Consider the following 10,432-nt stretch of genomic DNA (forward strand, 5'->3'; position numbering starts at 1 on the left):
TGCTACACGGTCTAAACCTCTAACTCACCTCTTGGCTTGCTATAAATTTACAAGATCGTAGAACTATTGACTAAGTAATTTAAAGCATTCAACAATATCAATAAAATCAACACGTAAAATTAAGAGCTATAATGTTGAAAATTGAATTAACAATATTTCAATAAACTACATCTTTCGCCCTAATAGAAAGTTTAGCTACGCATATTGAATGAAGAAAGACAGAATTATTATTGAATAAATCACTTGATTTTGAATGACAATTTAGAAAAGTGAATGAATCTTGCACCATGATCCTCTTCAATCAATGCTTGAAACCCTAGTTTTGATAATTTGATTTATTACTTTTCTTCTATTATTTCTTTCTAATTCTCAAGTTGTGGAATACTTTTTTCCTCTCACTCAAGTCTTTATATAGTATTATAATTTTTAGAAGAGTTCCCATCCAAAACAAGCTCAAAAAGACGAAAAGAACAAAAAAATACAAATATTTGCAATTTGGCCCTATAATTTTTCAAAGCTTCCACTTTGGTCCCTTAACTTTTCAATTATCAATTTTTCATCCTTAATCTTTTGAATTCATTCAATTTCCCAAAAATTCTTTCAATTGACCGATTTCAATCTCAAATGATCTTCAAGTGTTCAAATTATTCTCCAATCAAGCTCAAATCACCACTTTTTGCATCAATTGAACTCAATCTTGACTTTTTCCTACAAATCATGCAATTTCAAATAATTAGGTAGGAATCCGCTCAAATTAATCATAATTTATCAAGACTAAGAGCAAAATAAGTATATAAAATACACTTATCAAAACTACCTAAACTTAAACTTCTATTTGTCCCAAGAAGATTATCAACCCAATACACATGCACGCAATAATTAACAAGTTAAATGGTCCATCATATTTGCTTTACGATTCAAAAATGCTCAAGTAATTCACAATAAGCTTTTAAGGCATGCTACCAAAACATAATTTAACTTGTCCAATGCTCGACCAATATGGCTATGTGCATAATCCTTTCAATCACATACTTTTTCAAGTTGGACTCATCCCAACTCTCAACGGTCAATTATTTATCCTTTCTTATTTCGTGAGGATTCTCCTATTATAAAAGTGAAGAAAAGAAAACACAGAGAGAAGTCAATAGACTTGTGTGTGTTTTATTAAAAATTAAAGCCCTGTATTTATGGGACAGAATCAGAGATACAATAGTAATTATTTCTAGGAGTGTACTTGTCATTCACCTCTAAACCCTAATAAACTTTCCTTTTACGACACTCCTCCTTGAATGACAAATTATAAAATATCTGCCTCATTATAAGATTGTTTGATAAAAATCCAATAGGAAAAAAAATCAAAACGAAGGAAAAAGAGTACAGTTATTTTGGAGTACTTAAAATTAAAGCTGCCTCCTCTGAGTTGTGCAATATAAGTTGTATTGTCTTCATACAAAATTGTTGGACTATCCTTTGTTGAAGTTAATCCGCATGGTGCTTGGATATAATGAGTCATGTTTCTCAACCACACAGCTTCTCGCCCTGCTTCATGAATTATAATAATTGTTTCACAGATCTCTATGATATAGCTGTTCCTCCACGTGTAAATATATAACATGTTTGTGATTTAACTTTATGTGGGTCAGATAGATAACTTGCATCTACATATCCCACTAAAGCAGATGTCGACTTTTGAGAATAAAATAATCACAGATCAATGGTACCCTTTAAATAACAAAAAATATGTTTAACACCATTCCAATGTCTTTGAGTTGGTGTAGAGCTATATCTTGCAAGGAGATTTACAGAAAAAGCTATGTCGGGTAGAGTGTAATTTGTAAGATTAGTTAATACTCTGATTGCACTAAGATATGATGTTTCAGGACCAAGAACCTTTTTCTCCATCTTCAAGTGGACAAAATGGATCTTTTTTCACATTAAGTAATCGAACAACCATAGGTGATGCCAATGGATTTACATTATCCACGTAAAAAAATTTTAAAACTTTTTCTGTATACGTAGATTAGTGAACAAATAATCCATCTGCGGAATATTCAATCTGCAATCCAAGACAAATTTGGTTTTTCTCAAATCCTTCATCTCAAATTCGTATTTCAATCAGCAGTTTTGTTGAGCTCTTTAGGAGTTCCAATTAAAGTTAAATCATGAATATAAACTGCTACAATTGCAAATTCACTATTTATTTTCTTTATGAAAACACATAGGCAGATATCGTCATTTTTATAACCCTCATTCAACAAATATTCGCTAAAATGATTATACCGCATGCATCCGGATTGTTTTAATCCTTATAATGATCTTTACAATTTAATTGAGAACATGATTCTCGAGCATGTATCGTTTGTTCTTGGCACCTTAAATCCTTCAGGGACTTTCATATATATGTCACTATCAAGTGAACCATATAAATATGTAGTTACTATATTCATAAGGCGCATATCAAACTTTTGTGACACAGTCAAACTAATTAAAAATCTAAAAGTGATAGTGTCCATTATGGGAGAATATGTTTCTTCATAATTAATGCCTGGTCTTTGTAAGAAACCTTGAGCTACTAGTCGGACTTTGTACCTTATAATTTCATTATTTTCATTCCTTTTTCGTACAAAAACTCATTTGTATCCAACAAGAATTACATTTGTAGGTTCGAACAACAGGTTCAAACATTTTTTTGTTTTTTCAAAGAATTCAATTCCGCTTGTATGATTTTTTTCCATTTTGACCAATAATTTCTATTTTGACGGTCTTTAACCGACTGTAGTTCAGAATTCTCATTTTGCGTAATAGCAATAGTCACATTAAAGGTAAAAATATTGTATATAACAACATTATTTCGTCCCATAATTTATAAGATAATATATAATTTATTGAAATTTCATTATTTTTGGACACTTGTGGTTCTTCAGGAACCGTATTTTCAATATCTAATTTATCAATATTTTTTAATGTGATTTCTTTTGAAATTTTTGGTTGGTTTTCTCATGTACCTTTCTTTTTCGAGGTACAGAGTCTTTTGAACCAACTGGTCGACCACACTTCTGGCGTATTTGAAATTCATTTGCTATAGCAGATTGTCCTACGGTAACATCATTTTTTGCTGGAATATTTGCTGTTGGACCATATGACTTTGTCATTTTTCTCGTGTCAACAAATACATTAGGTAATTGATTTGCAACTCTTTGCAAATGAATGATTTTTTCAACCTCTTGCTCACACTAATTACTACGGGGATCAAAATAAGATAGAGTTGCTTCATTCCAAGTAATTTTACCTTATTTTTCAGGATATAATTTTTCCCTTCCCAAAGTTGGGAAAGTTATTTCATCAAAATGACAATCTGTAAAACGTACAGTAAATAAGTCACCCATCAAAGGCTCAAGATACCTAGGAATTGATGGTGAATCAAAACAAACATAAATCCCAAGTCTTCAATGGGGATCCATTTTAGTACGTTGTGGGGGTGAAATAGGGACTTGGACAACACAACCAAAGACCCGTAGGTGAGAAATATCAGGTCATAACCAAATGTCAGTTGCAAAGGTGAATATTAATAATAGGCAGTTACTCTAATACGAACTAATGATGTAGCATGTAATATGACATGACCCCAAACAGAAGCTGGGAGTTTTATTTTCATAAGTATTAGTCTAACAATAAATTGTAGACATTTAATAAACGACTCTGCCAAATCATTTTGTTTATGGACATGCGCAATTGAATGTTCAATTAAAATCTCGATTGATATACAATAATTATCGAATGCTTGTTACCTAAATTCACCAGCATTGTCAAGGCGAATAGTTTTAATTGAGTAATCAGGAAATTGTGCTTGTAATTTTATAATTTGAGCAAGTAGTCTAGCAAATACTACATTTATAGTAGAAAATAGACAAACATGTGACCATCTAGTAGAAGAATCAATTAATACCATAAAATAATAAAATGATCCACATAGTGGGTGTATTGGCCCACATATGTCTCCATGAATTCTTTCCAGAAAGTTGGAGATTCAATATTGACCTTTATAGTTGAAAGTCTAATGACTAATTTGCCTTGCAAACAAGCTACACATGGATAATCATTAGGTAAAAGAATCTTCTGATTTTCTAAAGGATGTCCATATGAGTTGTTTATTATTTGACGCATCATTATAGCTCCTAGATGTCCAAGTCGATCTTGCCAAATGATAAAGCTTTTTAGGTCAACGAACTTCTGGTTCGTGACAATATTTGATTCAACCATTTTTATAAATGTATAATAAATGCCAGATGGGAGTGTATATAATTTTTCTTTTATCTACTTTTGATTAAATATAAAAGAAGTTATGCAAAGATGTTCCGTATTATTTTCTTGCGTCGTTTCAATATGATATCCATTGCAACGGATATCTTTAAAACTAAACAAATTTCTTTTGAATTTGCTAGAATAAAGTGCATCGTTAATATATATAATTTTGTATTATTTGGTAAAATAATACAAGCTCTTCCAGAGCCTACAATGATATTCGATGCACCTGTTATTGTATTGACATTATTTTCTTTCAATGTTAAGTTCAAGAAATATTTTTTATCTTGAAAAATAGTATGTGTAGTTGTACTATCAATCAAACAGGTGACAATCCGTCATGAATCTATCAATATAACAAAATAGATATATTTAAAAAAAAACTTGAAGTTAAATTTAAAATGATAAGCATAATTAATACTGTGAAATAATGATGCATAATAAAGTTCTAAATTTTTGCGAAAAGTAAAAACATATTTCAAACTAAATTTCTAAAATAAAGGGAAATACTAGCATAAAAAAACTAATATATATCTTTCATCACACCACCCTCAATCAAATGGTCAATATTCCCATTTGGATCAGCAAAGAAATCGGAGACATCCAAATAAGTGACATCAATTGGATCATTATAATCAGTAAAATTTGTCTCCACTTTTTTCTTTCCCTTGATTGATTTTTGGTAGAGATCCTCAAGGTGTTTTGTTGTACGACATGTACGTGTTCAATGCCCTTTCATTCCATATCTAAAGCAACTTTCTTCGTGTACCTTTTTGGATATGCTACTTAGTTTGCTTTGTACCTTTTGAAATTGTTGTATTGTTGTTGATTATTTCGTCCATTGTTTACTCCGCGACCACGTCTACGTTCATGTCCTTGTCTTGATATTGCATTTGCTTCAGGTATTGTAGTACCATTTGCTTCAGGAAATGGTATAGAACTAGTTGGACGTAACCCATAATTTTTCATTAGCAGTTCATTATTCTGTTCCGCAACAAGCAGGCAACATATCAATTCTGAGTATTTTTTGAAACCACGCTTGCAATATTGCTGCTGCAGGAGCACATTCGAGGCGTAAAAGGTAGAAAAGGTTTTTTCCAACATGATGTCTTCATCAGTGATTTTTCTCCACACATTGTACTCACTAATAGTTTTGAAGTCTTACAAACAAAGGCGCATCCACTCATAGCGGGCTTTGAGGAGGACTATAGTCCTTTGATGATCAAATATTTCAGTTAATTTTTTCCAAAGATCCTGGGATATTTTTCAGTGAGGTATCCAGTTTTCAGTCCATTGTAAAGATGATGACAAAGGAAGATGAGCGCTTTTGTACGATCCTGCACGGGTTCTTTGTTTTTTTTCTTTTATTGTTTCTCTCAAACCTTTTGACATAAGATGGATGTTAGCGTCAAGTACCCATAGTATATAGTTTTTGCCAAAGATATTAAGTGCAGTAAAGTTAAGTTTTGTGATATTTGCCATTTGATTAACTACAAAATAAAGCAAAAGAAAATACAATTAATTTCAAAGAATATGATTAGACATCACATAATAGTTAATCATGACATAAGTTATGTGTTTTCTTTAAATGATAAACACTAAAATAATATATTCTTGGAAACATATGCTACTTCAGGAGCACTTAGTATTTTACTATTACTTATTCAAGAGCAATATGTCAATATTTTTCTAGAATATTGAAAATTATAATTTATTCTTTTGAGGAGCAAGTAATATTCTTTAAAAATATTAATTATAATATTGTGATACTTCAGGAGTATCAACTAACTATATATAGTAGATAGATTTTAAGTTAATATGCTTCTAGAATATTAATTATAATATTGTACTACTTCAAGAGCAATATGATAAATTTTTAAGTTAAAGTTTATATAAGAACATCTAAAATATTTAATTACCATATAGACATGGTATAAATTTACATATAAGAATTAATCACAAAAAATGTATAAGTAAAGGAAAGAAAAATCTTCCAAGCATGCATGTGAAAGGAATATTTAATTACCGTACAAACAGGATATGATGTAAAAATTAATTACCAAATAGATAATATATGAATTTATATTTTAAAATTGATTACCAAACATATATTAGGAAAAAGAATCTTCATACATAGAAGTTTAAAAAATTGGTTAAATCACTTATTGGCTAAATCTTTTACCAACATGCAAAAGATACTAAACATGTATGTGAATTTCACATATTTAGAAATTAAAGATAGAACTAATATGTAACAGATTCAAAAAACAGAATGAATACTGAATAATATGTGAAAAAAATGATCGTATATGAATAATAAAAATGTGAATTAATTTGTGTTTAGATTACACATACAAATATGAATTAGAATTAATATGCTTGCCGATGAAAAGTAAAGAAGAAGAAGCAACATCGTTATGATGTATATGTATAATGAAATAGTTCATATTCTACCAAATTAATTTTGGTACACGTGACAAATATTCATGTCTATAAAAATTATTACCTTCACTAAATTTTGAAAAATTAAGATATCGTGCTAATAACGTGTTATAAAATGAAGAAAAGAAAAGAGAACAGAGAAAAATCAATAGGCTTGTTTATATTTTATTAAGAACCAAAACTTTATATTTATAGGACAGAATTAGGGATACAATAGTAATTATTTATAGGGCTATAGGGGTGTAATTGTCATTCACCTCTAAACCCTAATAAACTTTCCTTTTACAACATTTACCTAATTTTTATCTTATTCGCCTTGGATATTTTACACCTTGCTTAGCGCATACAATATCCATGTTTATCTCAATTCCCTACAAGGCCCAATCACCTCCAAACTATCATAGAATTGGCTTAGTAGTTGTGTTGTCTATTTTGTTTTGAGTTTTAAAAACCTATGGTCACAATCAATTCAACATATTCTATCCATTGATTCAACCTAAATAATATGTGATTTTAATGACTATTTTGCTTAATTTAAATCAATCTATCATGGACAGGCTTCAACTTAGTCAAACAGGCGCCCCTAGTCACAATTAATAAATAAAATAATAATAATTTCAAATAACATCATCATATGCCGACAAGGCTATATATCCATTCACACAAACAGGTAATTTTTTTTAAAAAAAAACTTATAACTAAATTATAAAAATATGAAATGAGCATAAATATATTCTAACCTATATAACCCTCATGTAAAGTACAAATCAAACCTCCTAACTTAAACTACACATTAGTCCCTAATTTGAAAAATAAAAGTAAAATGAGATATTACACCTAGTTTTTCCATGATCTGCTAGAGGTGGTGGTGGATACTGGGTCCAATGAAATTGTCCCATAAGCATCATCATTTAATCATGACCCTGACAATGACTCTCTTCCATCGGACGAAGCGTGGTAAGGAGTATTTCTTGTCCCTACAATTGTCTCTGACGTTCATGCTATTGTCTTTGCCCTTCGTATAGCCGCCTTTCCTCTTCACCTAGCTGCTTGATGACATCTTCTTGATTTTGCATGGACGTCTGGATGTTCCTTAATGATTGTCTAAATTTAACACCACTTCAATGATCGAGTCATGGTGGCAGGACCAGGACTTGTCTGTCGATTGGTTCTTCTTTTGGAGGGGGCATATCTTCTTCTACCTTCTCTTTTCTTTCTCTTCATCTGTCCTACTGCCAGTCTCCCTTGCTTGTGCCTATTTATCTGTGATGTTGACTGTCTTATTATTGTAAGGCGTAAAAGTGGTGGCATCTTTTGTTCTACTTCAAACGGTGTCATAGGTACTCTCGCATCTTTCCACAATGAAAAAATCAAACTAGACATTGTCAATTTTTTGTGAGATCTCTAGGAACCATAGCAATATCCCCACAACAATGTAATCTTTAATATATAAATTACAGTATTATGTATTGTTAGGATCATGTTGCTTGAGAGGAAATGATGGAAGAAGCGTAATTCATCATTCATTTCGCCATGATGAACTATGTAGGTGGTTGGCCAATCTTTAGGCTTGGCCCTTGGATATATGAATTGTGCTACTGTATCCTAATTGACGGTCACCGGTACTTCAGACCCTTCTTCAATATTATAATACTCTAGCTTGTATAATTGTGGGATTGAACGAAATCCATACTCTACGCACATATGTTTTAGATAGTGGTCCCGTACAGCTGTGTGTAAACTTTATTGGGTTTAGCACATAGTTTGGTCCATCCCTTTTCTGTGACAATGTTCAATATGCTCATGAATTGAAATTGGTCTAGTAGCATTCCCCTCTCGTGAATAAGAGTCCAATTATTGAATATATCTGCACATTGTGTTGCTTCTTCAAACATATAAATTTCATAAAACGGGAGCTCGAATCAGGCCCCATTTCCAATGCTAAAGGACTCGACAATTCCCTTTCCCATATTCACTCTAGAGGTTGTTGTTCTTGGAGGCATTGTAAATGAGTTATATACTACAGATGTAAATAAAATGTTAGGCCAAATTATATTTCATCAACTTGTACAAGGAAAATATGTATTTAATGATAAGGTATATATGCAAGGATGAAGTGAATAACGTGACTCAAGTGAAATTTTCATTATGTGTGATGATTGTGGAGTGGACAAACACCCCCAAACTTAATGTGGTATGGTAGGGTTAATTATATGAATGGTCACTGAACTTTGCCCTATGTCACTACTTAGTCACTTAACTTAAAAATGTAACTCAATGGTCACTGAATTTCGTCAAGTGTTACTACTTCATAACCGAACTTTAAAATATATCTCAATAGTCACCGAACTTTGCACCGTGTTATCCATCCGTCACTCAAATGGAAAAATCCGTTAAGTTCAACAAACGGCGTCAACTTGAGTGATGGATGGATAACAGAGTGTAGCATGATTGCCTTCACAATTTTCCCACACATTTGCTCCGTGTGTTTAAGACTTTGCCAATAACTCCATCTACTTTGTCAAAACAGACATATGTACATTAATAAATGTGTTGTCCAACTCATTGATTCCAGTTATTTTCTTTGGCACTCCTCTTTCAGATGAAAACATGGAGTGAGTAGCTGCAAACAACTAGAATAAGTCCAAAAATTATTGAATTGATTTACTAATTATGGACCTGTTTTTTAAAGAATCCACCTGAGATTTGTTGATAATCCATAGTAGAAATACTCTATCAATTACCTTTGCTTATCCCATGATTTGTACACTTCCTCATCAAATCTTTGAATATCTTCCAAGCATCGTGGCAACTTTCCCCATCACGTTGCTGGAATGTTTGGATTTCAAGTCGAATTTTTGCTACTTTGGTAGGTAGGAAGAATTAATTGCAGATTTTCCTTGCCAAGTTGTTAACTGTGACCATCTACTCTTAATAATATTTTTTTCTTATTCTTATCATTTTATTTTATTTCATTATTAGTTTTTAAATCACACTACAATTTAATAATTTGTATTTGACTCAATTAGGCATTTCATAGTAAATTCAAAACATATCATGAAAATCAAATTAATAATATAGAGTTAAAAGAACCGTCAAATTTATATTATAGTAAAGGAGAATTTTCCTTACAAAATATATCTGGTAGCAAGTTAGCTATATGACAATCCAAATTTTTTTAGTCAAAAGAAATGTCTGCTAATTTTCAAAAAAATTTCCTTAGATCTGACCTAGAGCAGGTTGATGTGGCATTATATCGACGTCAGATAAGTTATCCCATTTCACTCCATTGTTTTACTATGTATCATGATCCTATTTTACATAATATCACTTCACTGTTTACTCCACGTATATCCAAATATTTACATAACGACATGTAATCAAGTTATATCACAAAAGTGATAAACCTTGATTGGGATAAGTATCATTTAACAGTACATTCGGTAATTCTATGTAGTCTAGATTCCATTGTAAAAACAACTTTTCCTTTGCCTTTGACTGTTGGAGTATAGAAAAATATTTTATAGTTAAATTTCTATACAAGTTACAAGATATGTCACTTTGGATTTCAAAAGTGATATACTTTTATTATTCTTATTTTAAAACTAAAAATGACATATTGAAGTCTGTAATATGTATACTATTCTACAGTAGGAAAACTTGAAAGTCAATCCAAAATAAAAGCTCA

Source organism: Olea europaea, unplaced genomic scaffold (assembly GCF_002742605.1).
Source record: "Olea europaea var. sylvestris unplaced genomic scaffold, O_europaea_v1 scaffold1619, whole genome shotgun sequence".
In the NCBI taxonomy this organism is placed as follows: Eukaryota; Viridiplantae; Streptophyta; class Magnoliopsida; order Lamiales; family Oleaceae; genus Olea; species Olea europaea.